Source organism: Triticum dicoccoides, chromosome 1B (genome assembly GCF_002162155.2).
Source record: "Triticum dicoccoides isolate Atlit2015 ecotype Zavitan chromosome 1B, WEW_v2.0, whole genome shotgun sequence".
NCBI classification, from domain to species: Eukaryota; Viridiplantae; Streptophyta; class Magnoliopsida; order Poales; family Poaceae; genus Triticum; species Triticum dicoccoides.
Genome location: NC_041381.1, coordinates 586,208,888 through 586,219,307, shown reverse-complemented (window position 1 = coordinate 586,219,307; position 10,420 = coordinate 586,208,888). Strand labels below are relative to the sequence as shown.

The 10,420-nt window shown below is 48.2% G+C and overlaps 1 long non-coding RNA gene across 2 annotated transcripts; it reads right to left on the bottom strand.

The window, feature by feature from the left end:
• Positions 1 to 526: 526 nt before the first annotated feature.
• On the bottom strand, positions 527 to 2,660 carry LOC119348920. Of its 2 annotated transcripts, XR_005169165.1 has the most exons (3): positions 1,538 to 2,660; positions 1,016 to 1,463; positions 527 to 909 (listed from the first exon to the last, which is right to left on the bottom strand). It is a non-coding gene; the product is annotated as an uncharacterized LOC119348920 (long non-coding RNA). The 2 variants fall into 2 exon arrangements; XR_005169164.1 differs by having other exon boundaries at positions 1,016 to 2,660.
• Between the last annotated feature and the right edge of the window lie 7,760 nt (positions 2,661 to 10,420).

Below are 10,420 nucleotides of genomic sequence, written 5' to 3'. Positions count from 1 at the left end.
GACGTTCTTTATGTTGATATATTTTTGTTTCGAGGGTAATTGAGCATTTTCATCCATGTGTTTTTCCACAAAAACACTATCTGCAGGGTTAGGATTGGAAAAGGCACCTGAGGAGAGGGAGATGAACCCTGATAGGAAAACAACACTTGAATTGTCGGTTCGCGCTTATGCAGAGACAAAATCTGGGCCAGTCATCAATCCAACAATTGGCACATCTTTTGACTCGTTGGATGAAGCATATGAGTTCTACAACCTCTATTCATGGGAATATGGTTTCGGCGTGAGGCTTGCGAAAAGCAGACTGAATGTTAATCAGAAGAGATGTATGCAAGAAATACTGTATGCTTGTGCGGTATGTGCACTCATATGTCGATAATTCAATATGGTATTAGTTATTTTTTCTTCTATAATACGATCTGTTATTTTGTTGCAGTATTGCGCTAGATAACATTGGGTAATCTCTAGCTAACATTTGTTCTGTACTTGCTACCGTGTCTGCAGGGCAAACCAATGAGGGACAGGTGCGGGTGTGAAGCCATGATTAGATTCCTCCGTTCAAATGACAACGGTTGGTACATATCAGAGTTCAAATCTGGCCATAACCACCCTCGATCATCAAGGTGCGGGTGTGAAGCCATGATTAGATTGCTCCGTTCAAATGACAACGGTTGGTACATATCAGAGTTCAAATCTGGCCATAACCACCCTCGATCATCAAGGTGCGGGTGTGAAGCCATGATTAGATTGCTCCGTTCAAATGACAACGGTTGGTACTCCGCACGCCGCCGGCCAAGAATCAACCTCGTCGTCGCCTGGACACCAGGGGGCGAGGGAGTCGGTGCTCCGGCTGGCTCCTTCAGAATAAATCTGTCATCCTCGCTTCTCTAACTGCATCACAGCAAAAAACTTCTGCCCATGCGAACAGAAGCGAGCTAGGGATGAGCAAAGCACAACGAACAGAGAAGGATACGGCACCGCAACGCAAAAAACATAGGAGGGGGGCGAGGGTGGGTACCTTTCGGGAGAACTCTTCCGCCGTACGCCGCACGCCGCCGGCCAAGAATCAACCTCGGCGTCACCTGGACGCCCGGGGACGAGGGAGTCGGTGCTCCGGCTGGCTCCTTCAGAAGAAAAGCAGGGGAAGAACAGTGGGGGATGGAGAGATGAATAACAGTGGGGGATGGAGAGATGAATGCTGAGGGCAGGGGTAGATGGAGACAACTGTGGGTGAGGTGACGGCGTAGTAAATTCCAATAAGATACATGGCTCTGAAAAGAGAACCAGGATGCGCGGCGCAAAGTTGATGCTGCGCAGCGGGCCTCACGCATAATACCTGAACTGGCTAATCTTTATATATATATGTATATATATATATATAGCCAATAATAAAGAGAATTGGGTTTCTGCCGTCCGTCGTCGCTAGCGATTTTGCAGAAAAGTCCCTCTGTTTCAGAGAATTTAACCTGCAGTCCTGTTTTAAGTAAGAATGAATCGTTTTTTTTTTGCATTTTACAGAAAAGCCCATGTGCTTTCTTACGAAGCGAGAAGGAGGCGGGGTCGGCCTGGTTTGCTGGCGCTGGAGAGGCTCGTGGCAGGGAGCTCCTCTCCTCTGCTTCGGGCGCGAGGCGGCTGAAGCGCTCGGGCTACGGAGCTGCGGGGCGGGAGGGTGAAGAATGGCACGGGCACTGGATGGGACTTGGTTCAGGTCTCCGGCGAGATGGGGATTGCATGGAGAGGGTCTGGATGCGGGCGGGTCCTTGGCTGGCGGCGCTCGGGCATCAAGCGGCCATGGCCATCTCTCTGAAGAAAAATAGTAGAAGAAAGGGAATCAAATAAGAATGTGGGCAAGACCTGCCGCAAAGACAAAAACATCTCGGAAGATCACATACGAGCAATTAAAGAGAAAACAACAACATATGCGTGCATGCCCCAGCTCAGGAGAAGAGAGACACTGAGACACAGCCGGTAGCCTGGTACCAGCGAGGAAGGAACCAAAAAAAGGGCCGAGGCCCGGGCGTCGCTGCCCCGTTTGTTGTCGTCCCGGCAGCAGCCGTGCGGCCCGTGCCCGTCCCGCAGCTCCGGTGGCCTCACATTAGCCGTACATCGGACGACCTCGGCAGGACCGCTTGTCGGTGCAGATCGGAGCAATCCAGAAAATAGAGTTGGGAAATCACCGGGCCGGCCTCGTAGCAGCGCAGCCACCGGCGGGTCGTCATAGACTCATAGCACCGGCGGCCGCCCTTGGAGCGCAGCTCAGCACCGAGCGTAGCCACGGAAATTGAAGCATCACCGCAGCCTCGCGGCACCTCCGTGGTTGTCGACGCTGTCATAGCACGCCTCTCGCCGTGGCCCGTCGCCGCCTTGCAACATCCCGCAGCGCCGCCGCCGCGAACTGCCATCGTCCCGCAACCATGGTGGCTGTCGCCTTGCAGCACTGTCATCTCCCCCTCTCGCAGAAGAGCATGGCGAGCTCCGGCGGCCGGGCCGCGAGAGAGGCGAGCCTATTAGGCATGGTGCTGTTGAAGGAGGAGCGGCGATTGAAAGATAAATGGTGGCACAGACGGCGCAAGGGGAAGATGGAATGGGGATCGGGAAAGACGACCAGGCAAGAAGATAAGGTCGTATGGAGGCAGCGGTGGGTGGGGCTGCTGGACACGAGTCATGTGCGCAGGGGGAAGCTGATGTGTTCAGACGCGTGGAACACCAGCGAGGCTGCTGGTTTCTTAACAATCAGCCAACGTTTTTTTTTAATAAAGACACCCAAAGGGCATCTTAAATCTGATTATCATCGAGGAAAACAAAGACCAGTATAAAGGATAGACAACTGGACGTAGAACGACCAGTAAAAAATAAAATTACAATAAAAAGCATACTAGTCTTCTTCTTCCTCTGATTGTACGTTGCCCGCCGGTGATTGAAAATTGCACTGAACCAACAGCAAAGAAAAGCAAGACCTGCAAATGCCCTCGCCACACAAGGCTTTGAAGACCGCAATAGCCACTCGCCCCTTGAGACGAGATCTAAAAGTCGTTGAAGCAGCATCGGCTGGAGCATCACCCCAAGCAGAACAAGCTTGCAATCCACCACCACCAGATCAGAGGGTTGGAGAAACCGAGTTAAGCCACAGAACAACACAGAAGAAGATGTCGTGGTCGCCACCAAACGCCAGCCAAAAGTACTCTTTGAAAGACACACCAACTGCCAAGATCTGAAGGGAACCAACCGATCTGGGGACACAAACTCTCACAGGCCCTTCGCCGGCACCGGATCGGACGTCGTCGAGGTAGGGAGAGACCGGAGAGACTTTATTCCAACACGCCATCGTCGCCATCACCTCGTCGATGCCACCGGAGAAACAAAAACCTAAGAAAAATAAAACAAGACGGACGGGTCCCCACTCCTCTTGCCGCCGACGAGGCCGCCGGACGGGAAAGAGGAGGGGGACCGAGGCGGCGGCAGTAGTTGTGGCGGCGGCGGCGGCATTAGTTGTGGCGGCGGCGGCGGCTTAGGGTTAGGAGGCGGCGGCTGGGCGACCAATCTCCAAGGAATAACAATCAGCCAACGTTAAACTGATAGATAACGTGTGTTTTTTTGTCTTGAAAAAGATAAATCTTTTTTTAATCAGAATTTGATTGTGTTTGGATGGTTCACGGTGGGGAAAATATCTCCGAGTCACCACGTACACGCATGTAGTTGCTCCCTGAACCTATGTGCACGCGTTGCCGGACATGATGCTTGGTATTTTTGTTACAAGATTTTTTTTCCGCTAAGATATATACACAGTTTAGGATACACATATCGAAAACATATAACCTACCAGCCAACGGATATAAATTGTCTTCAGGCGTTCAGACGAGTGCATAATAAACCACCGCCACCAAAACACAGACGTTTAAAAATTACCATCATGATTTAAGGCATAATCATCTAAAGAGGAGATTGACATCATAGTTTGGCTAATATCAACTTGAACACCAAACTAAAATGGTTCACAATTTCAAGAAATGTTCATCGCCATAAAAATATTCCATTTTAAAAAATATTCTCATTAAAAAACAACTTCTCAAAGTAAAAAAACAATCATGTTTTACTGAACAACAAAAAATAAAGTTGATTGATGGAGCAGGTTATATTTAGTTTTTGGCCCGGTGCAACGCACGGGCATTTTTACTAGTGATATATCTATGGTTATTAGCGGCCGTCACACCTAAAACCTGAACGCGTCGTCTACTTGAAATGTTCCAGCCAAGTGTTTAACTTGTGTTAGTTAACCATCATCACACGACATGCATCATGGCAAATGTACTGCACGCACGGGGTACATCTTACTAACCCAGACACTTGTCAATATCATGGGCAAGACCTGAAAATTAGTGAAACAAAACAACTTGTTTGGTTCAGTACGGCGAACTGTACCTAAAGGAAACCAACTTGCGTGTTAGCTGGTCGTCAGAATGCCACGTCGTCCCGATTGAAGAAAATTGTGGCTGTGAATCAGCAACATTGCTCCACAGGGGAAATGCACTTCGCACATGTCTCCGCCGTCCCCGGTCGAACATGTACAGCTGCCCAAAGTTCTGTTCGTACATGTCAGCTGCGAGACAGAGGCCTATAGACTTTTGCATGTGCGTGAGACCTGGCTCATCCAATACAGGCCAAAAATAAATGAAATACACGAGGGATACGCGGCGAGCGGGAATCCACATGGCGTTTGCACGGCCTAGATACAGGCCTGCCTGGTGCGCGGCCGCTGTTCGCATTTTTCGCTGTTACATTGTGCTTTTTCAGCTCCAAGTCTGAATATTCTACCCTGAAAAAAAAGTCATCCCAGAATTGCCCAAGTCTGCCGTCTGGGGACGGAGGGTCGTCGACTCGACTCAAACCCAAAGAGAATGAGAGAATAGGAAGTTCGAGTCTGGAAACTACACGCTAGAAGGAGAGAAGATGAGGTCATAGTGTGAGCTCAGAAACTTCAAACCTGATTTTGCTAAAGTTTTGGCTGACAAGGAGGTAGTGGATCGGAAGGAGGTGGTGGAACAAAATGGATCAAGGTGAATCCAGAGCTAGACAAGAAGCTGGATGATGGTTCAACCACAAATATACACAAGATGGCGAGGATGAAGCCACAACAGGAGAGAGAGATGGTGAAGAAGGACAAAAATAAGTTGGAGTACATGATTGCATATTTGTTGAGAGAAAAAGAAGTTGCAAAGGAGAAGGTGAGGAAGATCAAGGGTATCGCTTCAGAGTTGTCCTACTAAAGTAGTGAACCTTTAGTGCTTGTTGCTGTAATGCACTTTAAACTTTTCGTTGTTAGTGTGTTTGTATTATTTCTGGAATGCAGAACATGCCTGTTACTCGTTATTCATGGTCATGTACTAGAAAACATTTTTTGCTTGTTTGCATTGCAGAATGCACAGAACTGAGGTTTGCAGATTGCATGGGACTGAACTTTTAAATTTCCCTACAAGCAGAGGGGCTTGGAGAGAAGACGGCGCAACAGTAATGACGGAAACCATGCACTATGTTACTCGTTATTCATGGTCATGTACTAGAAAACATTTTTTGCTTGTTTGCATTGCAGAATGCACAGAACTGAGGTTTGCAGATTGCATGGGACTGAACTTTTAAATTTCCCTACAAGCAGAGGGGCTTGGAGAGAAGACGGCGCAACAGTAATGACGGAAACCATGCACTATGTTACTCGTTATTCATGGTCATGTACTAGAAAACATTTTTTGCTTGTTTGCATTGCAGAATGCACAGAACTGAGGTTTGCAAATTGCATGGGACTGAACTTTTAAATTTCCCTACAAGCAGAGGGGCTTGGAGAGAAGACGGCGCAACAGTAATGACGGAAACCATGCACTATGCTAAACCAAAAAAACAAGAAACCAAGTTCAGACTTGCTCGCATCAATCTGATGATTCAGATCAATATGTGACGACCCAAGTTGTCACGGAGCATTTCATCACAACGGTGGTCCTTTCATATATGTGCGGTGAGATAGGCTCGAACTCAGGATCACTCGCTTCTTGCTATGAGACCTAATCGCTAGCCAACTGCGCCACCACCAACTTGTTGTTTTAGCAGCGAAACAAAAGTCCTTGGTAAACACAGAAACCATGCAAATCATGGCTGGCTCCTCACGGTTCATGTTTATTCGTTATGTGAAGTGGTATATGGTTTTGAGGCCTACCTGGATCTACTGCCAACTTGTATGTGGGTGCAATAACGCTTGATGGAGAAAAATTAAGGGGATGTCATGTATGTATGTTGCCAATTAAAACCCCATTCTATCCTGCAAAAAAAAAATCCCATTCATTTAATTTTCACACACAGAAAAAACTCCCGTTCAGTTAGAGCATCTCCAACAGCGGCCCAGCGCACGGCAATTTTGGCGCGCGGCGTCGGGCACGCTCTATAAAACCCGCGCGCGAGCCCGCCTACCGCCACTCCATCGCCTCCTTCTTCCCCGCCACACTCTTCTTCCTCGCCTTCAGCGCCCTGCCGCCGCCGCCGCACCCTTCTCCCCACGCCGCAGCGCCTTCTCCCCCGCCACCAACATGCCGCCGCGCGCCTGGAGCAGCTCCGGCTACCATGGCGTCCGCTCCTGCCCCTCCGGCTTGTGTTACGAGGAGATCCGCTCCGGTAATATATATATATATACGTCTCGGTCTAGGAGCGTTTGAGACCGCCCGTGCGTACGACGTTGTGGCGTGGCGCCTCAACCGGCCATGTTCGCAGATGAATTTCTCGGACGCCCGGACGCGCCAGCGGGCGCAGGATCTCGCACCTCTGTCGCGACCAATCATCGACGAGGACCACCGCATCCAGCGTACGCGGGAGCGCCGCCTCTTCATCACCGAGGCGGACGAGTACGTCATGGCGGAGTGGCGCCAGGGCTTCCCAGAGGATGTCGCCGCCGAGAACGACTTCTGGGCCGCGGATCGGGTGGACAGGCATGCGCGGAAGGCACTGGCGATAGCGCAGTGTGAACTGGGATCTGTGTCGACCTTTCACGACAATGATCCTCGGTGGGATGACACGTTTCTATCATCGGACTATACCACCGAGGAGGAGGACGACAACGAGGACTAGTTTCTAGTATATTTGCATCGTAGTATCATTTTTATCTATTTTTATTCGTATCATATAGACTAGTTTGTGGTGGTGGGCTTGAACTATGCTATTTGAATTTTATCTATATATGTTGTTTTATATTGTCCGTATGTGTTGCATCGTAGTACAGGTTGCTCGCGCGCGCCTTTTTTGCAGCGCCTACTGAAGCTGCTTGCGCACGGCATATTTTGCCGCGGCTGATGGAGCCAGCGGTCTGCTGCACGCAAAAAAGATATTTCGCCGCTGTAAAAATTATTTAGCGCATTGCGTGTTGCGCGCCTATTGGAGATGCTCGTAGGCTCCCTGATGAACACCCGGATGAGATTTGACCCAACTTAAATTAATAAAAACCCTAGGCTTGTAACCACGAGATGAGATAGATTAATACAGATCATTAATACAGCCTTCAATTCAAGTGACTATGCTTAATTTAGGCATTAATCCTTATTTTTCCAACATAGTTCCATTGGCTATTGGATTTGTAGATATGATGTAAAGTGTATGTAGTTTAATGAAAGGTGAAATATACTCTCTCGCTGCCATAATATGATACATATGAGATTTTTTTTAAAGTCAAACTATGTAAACTTTGACCAAGTTTATTGTGAAATTATCTATTTCTACTATTTTAAATATATAACATATGAAAATATACTTCACGGTGAATCCAATGTATTGATTTGGTATTATAGATGTTCATTTTTCCTACAAACTTGGTCAAAGTTTTTATAGCTTGACTTTTAAAAAATCTCACATGCACTACATTTTGGCAAGGATGGATAATATACAAGGTATTTCTCAATTTTTTTGAAGCTTGTGCAAAGATTATTGGTTCATGAAAATACAAACCCCTCCTCTCCTCATTTATTCTATGCTATGCCATAAAAGAAATATGTAGCAAAACCTACCGACAACTATCTTACAAGTATGCGAAAAACAAACTCTACAACGACTTGGGTGTCCCGACCTTATGTCAGGTGTACAGTCCAACTTTGAGATTCGCGCAAACTCTTTTGCATATCCTAGAAAACACCTTACTTACATCCATTTGTAGATATTATGGCAGCGAGAGAGTATATTTCACCTTTCATTAAACTACATACATTTTTTTTATAGAACGAAGGCTCAAGTCGAGCCCGACTTTAAACTAATAAAGCCATCAACCGGCCAGGATTACAACAACAACCCAATAACAGGAACAGAAGAACAAAACAGCTAAGAGATATATAGTGCTCTGCAACAGCTAGCTAACTTCATACAACCCACAAGCAAAGATGAAGAAACTAAAGCCCGAGAGCAGCTTGGAGAGGATGAAGCACTCCACCGGTCGCAATCCAACGCTCAGTGACACCAAGAAGGCCTTGAGAGACACAACTAGCAGATTGAAAGTAACATAGTCAGCTCCAAGGGTTGCGGTCAAAACGGATACAACCTCCTCCATCTCCGAAAGGGGCTCCCTGCCCCCTCGCCTGGCACGAGGCGCCGATCCGTCGGAAGATATAGACGCTCTCCCTAGAGCTAAGATGAGTAACCGCCACCGTTGCCACCGGGAAGACTAAACCAGAGCACCGCCAACATGCAGCTCTGAGCTCAACAAAGGGGAACCTGAGCACTGAGAGGGGACTGCACACGAGGAGAAGCAAATGCACGGCGAGACTGTTGATGACAAAGCTGCAATGGAGGAAGCCCATTGCAGAGCAAAACACCGCAGACTCCAACCACGCAGCCGCCAAACACCTACCAACGGAGCGAGCTTGCCAACGCCCCAAAACTCACCAAAGGCGGCACCTTCAAGGAGGTGACGATGCCACGAGCGTCGCTGCCGCCCAATCCAGAAGGATTTTGGCTTTCGCCCGGTAACAAGCAGGGGAGACTACATACACTTTGTTGTAGTAGTTGTAAGATGAGATGTTGGTTCATGACATGGCTATTTTTTACCGATAATGAAACAAACAAACATACTATTGAAGATGCCCTTATTCATTTCTTCTCACCCGTGACCCGAGAGCCAAGTCAGAATAAGAGCAAGGCTAATAACATAGCCAACAACTGATTATATAAGACCGCATTGTCATTAAGAGTTAGCACAATTAACCACTGATCCAATTGGGTTGGCTCTAAGATTGCCTACTAGGTTAATCATCTTTCAAACGTGCATCATCGCTTTGTGGACGCCTCCTCCCCCAAGATAAGGCTTGGTTTCTCTGTCTCATGTCGGCTCCGCCGCCGGTCTGCCTCGTCTCCAGTGGCCTTAGGCCATGGCGGCGCGGTGAATCCCGGTGAAGGGCTCGTCTTTAGATGTTCCTTCGAGTTTTGTTAAGGGTTTGTGCCTGCTCAGGAAGCCAAGACGACGACGGCTCCTTGAAGATGGAATAAAGTTCTCCCTGGCTAGTCTCCGTCCTGGTGCTGCATCTAGCATTGTCGGTGGGCCTGTGGAGGTGTGTCTCCGACCGATCTGTCTTTGATGGATTTGCTCGTATCTTGTCGTAGTTCGTCTATGTTCGTGTGTCTTCAGGTTGGATCATTCCGATCTACGCTACTCTTCAACGGCGCCGGTTATTGTTCTAGTGCGCTTGTCCTATGGGGCCTTAGCATGACGACTTCTCGGTTGTCTACTACAACAAGTTTTGTTCGGCTCCGACGAGGGAGAGACGATGACATCGGCTAGCTCGCTTTATTGCTTGCATTCATCGATAGGTAGTCCACGGCTCGATGTAATTTTTTATTATTTTTAGTGTTTGTTGTACTGTCATGATTGAAGATTAATAGATTGATAGTTTTCCAAAAAATAAATGTTAGTCATCTTTTCTCTCATTTACCCTTTTTACATAAGGACACTCATGAATAAGAGCCCACCTCTCTTTTTTCTTCATCGTCTCTCTCCTCTACACTATCAAAATCAAAGTGCTACGAAAACAATCTTATAACCCACTCTTAATATTGTAGTACTTGCTCGATCTCTAACAACGTATAGACACCGCACACGTTTTCCGGAGCTCGATCCATCGATCCCAGAGGCCTGAGAGGGTGTTTGTTTCCAGGGACTTAAAAAAGTCCCTATAAGTCCCACCGAAACCAAACACAAGAAATTTATTGGGACTTATTGTGGTGATTTAGGACTTATCAAATAAGACTCTCAGGGAGGAGCTTATTGGGACTTATTCGCTCCAGGCTCGTTCCCCGCCCGCCCCGTCGCCCGCCCCGCCTCTCGCCCCGTCGCCGCCCCGTCTTCGCCCCGCCTTGGTTCGCCGCCCCGCCTCTCGCCCCGTCGCCGCCCCGCCTCTCGTCCCGTCGTCGC